We start from the raw sequence: 11,085 nt of genomic DNA on the forward strand, positions 1-11,085 counted from the left end.
TAATCAAATGTCTGCTGCCATTAACGGAACAGCAGTAATGGATAACAGAGTGGAAGTAACAGATGCCAGAGCTACTTCTGTAACTAACTCACTCAGTCATCAGTCCTCACACCCTTGTGTTAATACAAGGAGGAGAGGTCATGCAGACTTTCAAAAGGACAAAGCCACAATGAACAGGAAGAGAATTTCCAGTTTATAAAGCTTTCTTTTGGAGCCGTTTCTTTTTTTTTGCATTCAAAGGGTCTATTTAGGAGGTAGTAGTGTTTATTGCTATAAAATGTACCACAAGACAAGAAATGAAAAATATCTCTCCCTTACCACACACCCCCATTTCTTTTTCTTTCATATCCTTTATTTTCTGCCTTTTGTCAATTATAAAAGGGAGTAATTTTCTGATGGCTGGTGGTTGAAACCATAAGCAGGTATTAAACATGCATACCAACATTTTAGCAATGTGTCAGGTAACCTAGCACTATGATTATCACGATGACTTTAGAACAATTTAACCATGCATTTTTGCAAATTGAAATAACACATCAATAAAAAGTGATTCTTAAATTAGTAAAGCCAGAGGAAAATTTTAAAAGGAATCACTAAAAACACTGGCTCTGTATAATTTGTAGAATAGTGAGCTTTGTTTGTATACTTGCAGGAACTCCTATACGTTTTTTAAAAACTTTCTTTGATCTCAATAGAATAACAGTGACTGATGAAGATGTACAATACTGTTATTACTTAAAATGTTCCACGACATTGGGGATTAATTTGACTCTTAAGTCTAGAGCATACTTGCTTTGCTGTATCATAATTATTTTATATTGAAAAACAGAGCTGGGGATTAGCCATAAGGTAATTAATTCATTAGTTATAGTGCAGTCTTTTTAAAAATTTTGTTTTGTATTAGGCATAATGTCTTCTTTTAAAATATTATCTTGGCTGGAGACTGTATGGGGGCAGTTTGAGGTGATTACTTTGTACTCGAATCCCCCTAATAATTGAGGTTCTTTTGGGTGTTTAAATCAACTCTCTTGGATTTGGGCCAGGTTTGATCTATCACATACTGGACTCTTGTCTACAGCAAAATATGTACATATTAGAAAATGAATTGCCTTCATAGAGAAAAACTATTAGAAAATAGAGTTCTATGCATATTTCTAGTATGAAAAATGAGCATTTGTTAAAGTAGGGTCAGTCAATAACTTGACTGTGAATGTTATTCGGTGAACATGTACACTAAGTCCAAGTCCTAGCTCAAAAGTGCAATTTGCACATATTTGTGAAATTAAACATCATTTATCAATGACTGGGTACCCCAACTAGTAACTGGCTAAAAACTAGAAAATGGCTAAACTATAAAATGGCTAAAACTGTACTGTGCTATCAGGACCCAAGCAATCCGTGTGAGCAAGCATTTGTTGTTATTATTTTATTTCCAATTATTTTAGTACAAGAGGCAAATGCCTGAGATAAAAGACATATGATAAAAGGTTTCACCAGCACTCATGGCAATTGCTCTAAAAAGTTTGTCCACAGAGTATCCAAAGACTCTTGAGGATCCTGTCAACTCTCCAGGAAATTACTGGCTGGTCAGTATTTCTGTCTCTGCTATACATGGTGAGAGCCTATTTTGTGAAGAGTCAACCTCTTGGTCTCAGCTATTCCAAATTTGCCAAAATCATCTCCTATAATTTATGTAGTTCATATACCAGAAAGAAGAATATACACTTTGGAGACTAGAAGACTTTTAAATTCATCTTTAAGTCAGGAAATACAATATATATATCACAAGAGATGGTTACATCCTAATATTATAAAGTAAAATTGGGACTTCCTGGTGGTCCAGTGGCTAAGACACTGAGCTCCCAATGCAGGGGGCCCAGGTTTGATCCCTGGTCAAGGAACTAGATCCCACATTCCGCAACTATGAGTTTGCATGCTACAACTAAGGATTCTGCATGCTGCAACTAAAAGAGATCCAGATGCTGCAACTAAGACCCGGTGCAGACAAGTAAATAGTTTGTTTTTAAAGTTTCAAGAATCAAATCATAACAGGAACAAGTGGGAACTAATCAAAGATAGATGTGTTTCTATAGTAAAGGAAACCATAAACAAATGAAAAGACAACCAATGAAATGGGAGAAAATATTTGCAAATGATGTGACCTATAAGGGCTTAATTTCCAAAATATGCAAACAGCTCATACAACAACAAAAAAAACAAACAACCCAATCAAAACATGGGCAGAAGAAATAAGTAGACATTTCTCCAAAGAAGACAACATACAGACGGCCAGGAGGCACATGAAAAAATGCTCAACATCATTAATTATTATGGGAATGCAGATCAAACTAAAATATCTGAGGCTCACAGATATTACTAGGACTTGTCCAAGAACAAATAGAGGCCATACCAGGATCAGAATACAGAGCTTCTGGCTCAACTCCTGCCCTCTTTCCACTCGACCTCATTCCATTTCTTAGGTATTATTTTTCCCCAAAATTATTCTTACTGTATCAATGTTAAGCATTCCTTTTTCCAGAGCCATGACTTTTACTACATCCCTTGTTGCTGATTATTTAATATGATATTTACTATTTATAATATCTTATAAATGGTTTTGATTGGCTTTTAGTTGAGATCAGTTCAGTCGCTCAGTTGATTCTGACTCTTTGCGACCCCATGAACCACAGCACGCCAGGCCTCCCTGTCCATCACCAACTCCGGGAGTTTACCCAAACTCACGTCCATTGAGTTGGTGATGCCATCCAACCGTCTCATTCCTCTGTCATCCCCTTCTTCTACTGCCCTCAATCTTTCCCAGCATCAGGGTCCTTTCAAATGAGTCAGCTCTTCGCATCAGGTGGCCAAAGTATTGGAGCTTCAGCTTCAACATCAGTCCTTCCAAGGAACACTCAGGATTGATCTCCTTTAGGATGGACTGGTTGGATCTCCTTGCAGTCCAAGGGACTCTCAAGAGACTTCTCCAACACCACAATTCAAAAGCATCAATTCTTCAGCATTCAGCTTTCTTTATAGTCCAACTCTCACATCTATACATGACTACTGGAAAAACCATAGCCTTGACTAGACGGACCTATGTAAGTAATGTCTCTGCTTTTTAATATGCTGTCTAGGTTGGTCATAACTTTCCTTCCAAGGAGTAAGCATCTTTTCTTTTCATGGCTGCAATCACCATCTGCAGTGATTTTGGAGCCCCCCAAAATAAAGTCAGCCACTGTTTCCACTGTTTTCCTATCTATTTGCCATGAAGTGATGGGACCGGATGCCATGATCTTAGTTTTCTGAATGTTAAGCCAACTTTTTCACTCTCCTCTTTCACTTTCATCAAGAGGCTCTTTAGTTCTTCTTCACTTTCTGCCATAAGGGTGGTGTCATCTGCATATCTGAGGTTATTGATATTTCTCATGGCAATCTTGATTCCAGCTTGTGCTTCATCCAGCCCAGCGTTTCTCATGATGTACTCTGCATATAAGTTAAATAAGCAGGGTGACAATATACAGCCTTGATGTGCTCCTTTTCCTATTTGGAACCAGTCTGTTGTTCCATGTCCAGTTCTAACTGTTGCTTCCTGACCTGCATACAGGTTTCTCAAGAGGCAGGTCAGGTGGTCTGGTATTCCCATCTCTTTGAGAATTTTCCACAGTTTATTCTGATCCACACAGTCAAAGGCTTTGGTGTAGTCAATAAAGCAGAAATAGATGTTTTTCTGGAACCCTCTTGCTTTTTCGATGATCCAGTGGACGTTGGCAATTTGTTCTCTTGTTCCTCTGCTTTCTCTAAAACCAGCTTGAACATCTGCAAGTTCACGGTTCACATATTGCTGAAGCCTGGCTTGGAGAATTTTGAGCATTACTTTACTAGCATGTGAGATGAGTGCAATTGCGCGGTAGTTAAAGCATTCTTTGGTGTTGCTTTTCTTTGGGATTGGAATGAAAACGGACCTTTTCCAGTCCTATGGCCACTGCTGAGTTTTCTAAATTTGCTGACATATTGAGTGCAGCACTTTCACAGCATCATCTTTTAGGATTTGAAATAGCTCAAGTGGAATTCCATCACCTCTACTAGCTTTGTTTGTAGTGATGCTTCCTAAGGCCCACTTGACTTCACATTTCAGGATGTTTGGCTCTAGGTGAGTGATCACACCATCGTGATTATCTGGATCATGAAGATCTTTTTTGTATAGTTCTTCTGTGTATTCTTGCCACCTCTTCTTAACATCTTCTGCTTCTGTTGGCTTTGGATGCATCTAATTTGTTCTCCTAGTATGGACCACATTCATCTGGTCTTGCTATAAATATGAATTCCTCCAAACTTGACTCAAATCTCATGTGTGCATTTATATATTAACATTCACCTTTTAAAATTCACATTGCAATAAATAATAAAAAAAATAAAATTCATATTGCAAATGCAACAATATTTAATGACTACAGTGGTTTATAATTCAGTGTCCATTCCCTACTATTCTGTCCCCACTTCCAGAAGTTTGGTCTAAATTTATGATTCTCAAATGCTTAGCTACAAATTAGAATCACCCACAGAGCTTTTAAAACTCTCAGTGCCCCACACTGCATCCTAGGATCTCTGACAATAGAACACAGGTATCAGTATTTTTCTCAACTTTCAAAATGCAGTTGAGAACCACTCATCTAAGCCCACTGTTGAAATACCCCTTTTCGTGACTAATTTAGAAAAACCCGTGTGAATGAATATTTTCCAAGGCATGGGAAGGGCTGCTGAGAAAGTTTTCTTCATCTTTTGAAAAAAAAAAAAAAAAGGATGTAAGAAGGACTCTTTCTTTCTCTGTGTGTTATAGATCTGAATCTGCTGCCACCATTGTATGACCATCACAGAAACCAATCTAAGGGGTAAAGGTGACTTTGAAGATATCAAAGAAAAAGAAAGAAACTTTGATGATATCTTTGAGCCACTGTAATGGCTGTTCTAGAGCCTGACTTACTACTGGGTCTCCTATACAATGGAAAATATAACTGATTAAATTTATTTGAGCCAAATTTCTCTGTTACTTGTGTCTAAAAGCATCCAGACCACATTCACCATATTTAGGTCATACATTTTGAGTGTTATCCAGGAGGTGATGAATTTTTATCCATATTCCCAACACATTAGTCATCCAGTCGTCCTTGAGATCCAGCACCATTCCTTAGGCACCAGTGATTCAGTTGGCCTTTGTAAAGACATTGCCTGCAACCTTGACTTCATTAGTATTAACTGCTCATGCAGACATTTGAAATTGCAGTGGCTACTTATAAGATTTGGTGTGACTTCGTAATCCTGGGTGAGTGTTCACTTATGTAGAAGTAAATGAGAATTGTTTTGCCCTACCCAAATGAACTGCTGTTAAGTCTAAGCCTTGCTCACGGTTTCTTGGAAGAACCACAAGATAAATATCAATGTGTATAGTGACTCATGTGGAAAATAAATTCTTTAATTTTAGAATTTCCTCCACATTTATATAAGACTGTTTCAGTAAAAGCACAGTTATAACAGAAGAGTAAGGATGAAAATGAAAACAACAGTAGTATTTACTCATAAACAGTAAACCTAAGCATTAAAGAGAGGCAACCTCATCTTTTCTCCAGTGAGAAATGCTAACCTACGTACTGCACGATTTCAGCTTTGGCCCTTTCCAGTCATAAATCTAGTTACAGGAAAAACTTCATAAAAAATAAATACTTCAGTTCTTGATAATCCTCCCAGTACTGCATTCCACCTATCTGTCCCACTTGTTCTGAATTGTTGGCTTATGTCAGTTCTCTATAAGCAAGACAAAAGAAATTCAAATTCAAACTGGATGGTCCATATCACATAGGGGGATTGGGACAGTTGATTTACTAATATAATCTCTTTAAACATCTACTGGGAGAGGTTCTAAGACAGAATTTATTGCCTCCTTCTGCCATCTTTGGGCCTACAAAAAGCAAAGTAAAATCCTTCTATGAAATCTGAAACTCCAGTCACTGATTTCCTGGCTGATGTCATTTCAAAGGCGCAGTATATCCCTGTGATGGCTACAGCAGAAATCTGCCTCTCTATGGGGTCTCCATCTGTTTGCCATCAGACAGACTCTCCTCAGGGAGCCATGGTACATGCAGAGCACCCACTCCTTGCAGCGGTCCTGGAGTCTTGCACTAGTGTTTTTAAAATCAATTGTTGTTAGGATTGAAGATGCTTAAATTTCCCCTTGAATAAGAAAGTATATAGAATCATATTGCTGTAACTTTAGTTTCAATTTATGTTTGGGCTTATCATAGGCTATTTTGTAAAAATTTTCCACATGTGAAACTACTATGTAAATATTACCAAAAGAAAAATTCAGTCACTGACATGCTTTCCTTTGGGAGAAGAGTTTTCTCTGCACTTCTTATTATAAAATGGCTTGAATTTGGAACAACTGTTTCTGAGCTTAAAAATATAAATATTTCTGTCAAAAGGTTATTTATTCACTTTTCATTAAGAGTCAACAGAGATGAAACAATAGGTTAAACAAAGAAAATAGATGATAATGACAAGAGATTTCAAAACCGATCTTTTTCAGATCAGCTTCAATATAGATAATCCACTGTAAATAATGGGGGTTCATCCTGGCACCAAGTTATAACTAACTGGCAACTGAGTATATTCACCCAGCAATAAATGCATAATGAAGCCCTTTATTCCAGAAGAAACAAAGCTTGGATTAATTCCACAGGAATGTTTAATAAAGGAAAAGATTTCATGAAGATCAAACTTTTTCTCATCTCCATTCTCCCCTATAGGCATTACAGCTTTCACAGTGCCTGAACAAAAACAGACTCTCCAGTATATTCTTCAAGGAATCATTTATTAAATGTGTTTTTATACGTTGGACTTTCTGTGTTTATGTGCCATTTCCTCAGAGGGGGCTGACTACAAGGATGAAATAGAAATAACATCACTTTTCAATATTCCTCAAGCCTCAATTCCTAGAAAAAGACAAGAATACAAAGATCTTTTTATTCATTCTGTCAAATCCCAGTTTGTTTCAATACAGTTTCCTGGAGTTCGATATCAAATGAGGCACAGTCCCCAGTGGGCCATAGAGAGGGAAAGTTTTCCTCACCTCATTGGGGAAAAGGAAATGTGAATACTGAACCAAAAGACTGAAAGAATGGAAACGGGATGAAGGAAGACTTCAAGACAGGGGGTAGGGCAGGAGGGAGAGACCAGGTGAAGAGAAGCAATAAACAACTTGCCGTTAATGGAAAAAATGAAATTATGGCCACTATATTTACATGATTTAAACGAGATAAATTTACCTCAGTGTTTTGTAAAGCACTTTATAGATGAGAGAGTTAAGAGATGAATTTAATTGGCACACAAAAAGAACATTGTTGGGCTTCCCAGTGGCTCAGCGGTAAAGAACCTGCCTGCCAATGCAGGAGACCTGAGTTCGATCCCTGATCCAGGAAGATCCCACATCCCTTGGAGCGATTAATCCCATGTGCCACAACAATTAAGTTCTAGAGCTGGGGAGCGGAGCCGCACCCACGTGCCACGATTACTGAAGCCTGAGCGCCCGGAGCCTGTGCTCCGCAACAAGAGCAGCAGGGCAATGAGAAGCCTGCACACGGCAACCAGAGAGCGGCCCAGCCCCCAGGAACTAGAGAGAAGCCCGCACAGCAACAAAGACCCACACAGCCAAGATTAAAATTAATAAAAAATGATTTTTTATAAAAAAATGGTCTACATCAAAAAATCTTTTAAAAAGAACATTGTTTCACACAGACACACACACAACACAGTAAACTTGAAATTTCATGGATTCTATTGCACAGGAAGAGGCTGAAATTTAAAAATGACGTGATTGAAAGAAAAATATTAAGACAGAGTACTTGGCTACGGCAAAAAGCAGGTCAGTGACTTGAATGACTACAGTTTAGAAAACCTTGGTTTAGCAAATGGAGTACAGAATTTCATGTGAGGGTGAGAGAACTGTACTTCCCTGAGCAAAAATGGGGTTTGTATCCACTTTTGAGGGGCTTCCCTGATGGTTCAGCAGTAAAGAATCCACCTGTAATGTAGGAGATACGGGCGTGATCCCTAGGTGGGGAAGATTCCCCTGGAGGAGGAAATGGCTACCCACTCCAGTATTCTTGCCTGAAAAAATCCCATGGACAGAGGAGCCTGGCGGGCCACAGTACAGAGTCACAAAGAGTCAGACACGACTGAACACACAACATTCATTTTTGACTCGGTGAGGACTTGTCAAGAGGCTTCTATTTTCAGAAAGCTAACTTCACATTTTAACAGAGATTTTTGCCACTTATATGAACATTTCCTCAGAAGAATGTTGCTAACAATTTTATGAGCAAAGTTTTAAACTTTCTAGATCCATGTTTCCTTGTCTGAAAAGTTGAGATTCTTAAACTAGCCATTTCTTCATATTTCTTTGCAATTCTAATCTGTTCTGATCCTATGATGTCTTTTCCTCCCATTTCTCACAAACCTAACAAGTTGATTTTTTCGTGGACGGTAGATCCTACCAGTAGAGGGCACCTTATTCTACTTGAGAAGCATTCTGAAAAGTTGAAGGGATGGTTTACTCCACTAGAAAGAGGAAGGCCCATCCACTTGCGTGCTTAACACCCTCTCACTTTTCTCTGAGTTAGTCATTTTAAAACAAGCCCACTAACCTACAGATCAGTCTGGCAGTGAATGTGCTCTCACAAATCCAGTTTGAGATCCAGTCTTCAGCTTTCCTAAGGATCCGGTGAGCCAGTGTTCAATGCTGAATGTTCTCATTGCTACCATATTTTTCATTATGTGTGTTCTGGGCTGACTAGGCTGGGGTCAGCTTGTGTCCATTTCAAGTTAGATTCAAATTTATCCCAACGCCCTCAAATCACAAATGAAGGATAGACACTCGAAGATCTGATGTCCCACCAAAAGACACTGGTGTGGAAACTGCTCAGCTTGTATTTTTAAACAGGCACTTACAGCCTGTTTAATCCTGACTGCCCCCTAGGAGCTGTGTGGCAGGTTATTTAGTGTCAGGGCCTCAGTTTCCTTTTCTGCAAAATAAAGGCATAGAACCAGTAACCACTAAGATCACTTCAGCTCCATTTTATTAGACTCTCGGTCTCTAAATGATTATTGCTTCCATTTGCAGGCAATTCTAAGACTTCTTGTTTATTGTTCATTCATCTCCTTTAAGTTTATAAATGTGTTTCACCTTTATGAGTATAGAAGGGATTAAAATTCAGCTATACCAAGACAAAAACCTATAACTCCATTATGAATGCACCAATCAAAAATATAATCCAGGACAATAACAGGATGTGGAAACAGAGTATTAAGGCTGAAAATGGTATTAAGGCTGAGAATTATAAATTGTCTTCTAAAATAATGTCTAGAATCACTGTATAATGAACATAATTCAAGAGGATAAAAAAGTCAATCTAAAAGATAAAATGGAGGTTAACAAGTACCAAACCATGACCAGGTAGAGATCTTAGAAGGGGGAATAAAAGCAATCAACAGACCCACATGCACTTGCCCTCAAGTCCCCCACTCCTGGTATACTTCAGCCTTGCAATAAAGCTTCCCATTTTTCAGGATATTAAATTTGAGTTCAGGGAAAGCCAGACATCATGTAATCACAGTTCGGTATTACAGTGTATATTTAATAAAAGCCACAGAACTTGCAAAAAAAAAAAAAAAAGTCAGAGTCTTTTAAAGAGCTGTGTGTTTGCTAAGAAGGAAGAAGGTGGGAAAGAAATCATGTGTAAAGGAAGCCTTTTCACAGAACCAGGGGAACTCCAGACCAGGCACAGATACTAGCAGATCACGAAAAATGGGAACACCCACCCCCACAAAAAAAGAAAATTCTTCTTTGAAGGAAAGGAAGGAAGAGGGACAGGGAGTCAGTCTCCACTACAGAGTAAAGACTCCTTTGTTCAGAATGGATTCTGGGGAGGCGCACCGCCCATCCTCTTACCCCTCTGATATCACTGCTCTGTCAAGAGGACAAAGTTCTTTCTCTGACTACTAGGTAAGATTTAGGCAGCAATGAGTTTTGATGGTGCATCCTACACATTTGGATTAATTCTGCTGGAGACACAGGGCCAGTGCTATGGATGGCTGTACAGCCACATGAGGCTCTACGCGGAGAAGAGTCCCTGTGCTTGCTTTAACCCTCTGCTGTCACTGTTTTGAAATTCTTAATAACTTATAAACAAGGGACTTCACATCTTCATGTTGCACTGGGCTTCGAAAATGAGGTAGCTGCTTTGGGCTGGGCATTTTTGAGGCCGTTCATATTATGGCATGTATTTCTTACCTGGTCGTTCTGTGTTTAGTTATTAGCCTTTTGAACACACTCAGCTGTGGCTTATAGTGAGTTCAAAAGTCTGTCTTCCTAGAGCTCCAGACAGCAGCCTGGGGGCCTTTTCTGTGAAGATGAGTCATTTCTGGCCTTCTAAACTCTGGATCAGAGCCCATGTCTGTTTACATACCATCCAGAATGCTTTTTGTTTCTGCCCCAGATTCTCTTTATACCGTGGCCACACTAAGGATGCTCTACCCTCTTAGAACCAACATGAAAAGCAGGTGGGTCCTTTTAAAGCACTGCCTGGGACAAAGGTTAGCGCGCACTCCTGCTGCTGGGGGCTCCACCTTGACCTGAATCAGGCCTGCGTGTGGCAAACAAACAGGACCCAGTGTTCTACCGCGTCTGGCTTAAAACTCTGTTAACGCTTAACCTGGTCTTCTGCTGATCAGGGTCTGCTTTAAGGCTGAACGTGGTTCCTTTTTGAGAGCCTAAAATATAACAATTTAACTATAACTGTTTATTTCTACAGCCAAATCCCACGGGCTAAGGCAAGAACCAGCAATTTTCTCACCCTTTGCTGTGCTTTTCACTCAGTCGCGTCTGACTCTTTGCAACCCCATGGACTGTAGCCCATCAGGCTCCTCTGTCCATGGGATTTTTCAGGCAAGAATCTCAGAGTGGGGTGCCATTGCCTACTCCGGGGGATCTTCCCAATCCAGGGATTGAACCCATGTCTCCTGCATTGGCAGGCA

The sequence above is a fragment of the Dama dama genome, chromosome 33 (genome assembly GCF_033118175.1).
Source record: "Dama dama isolate Ldn47 chromosome 33, ASM3311817v1, whole genome shotgun sequence".
Lineage (NCBI taxonomy): Eukaryota > Metazoa > Chordata > Mammalia > Artiodactyla > Cervidae > Dama > Dama dama.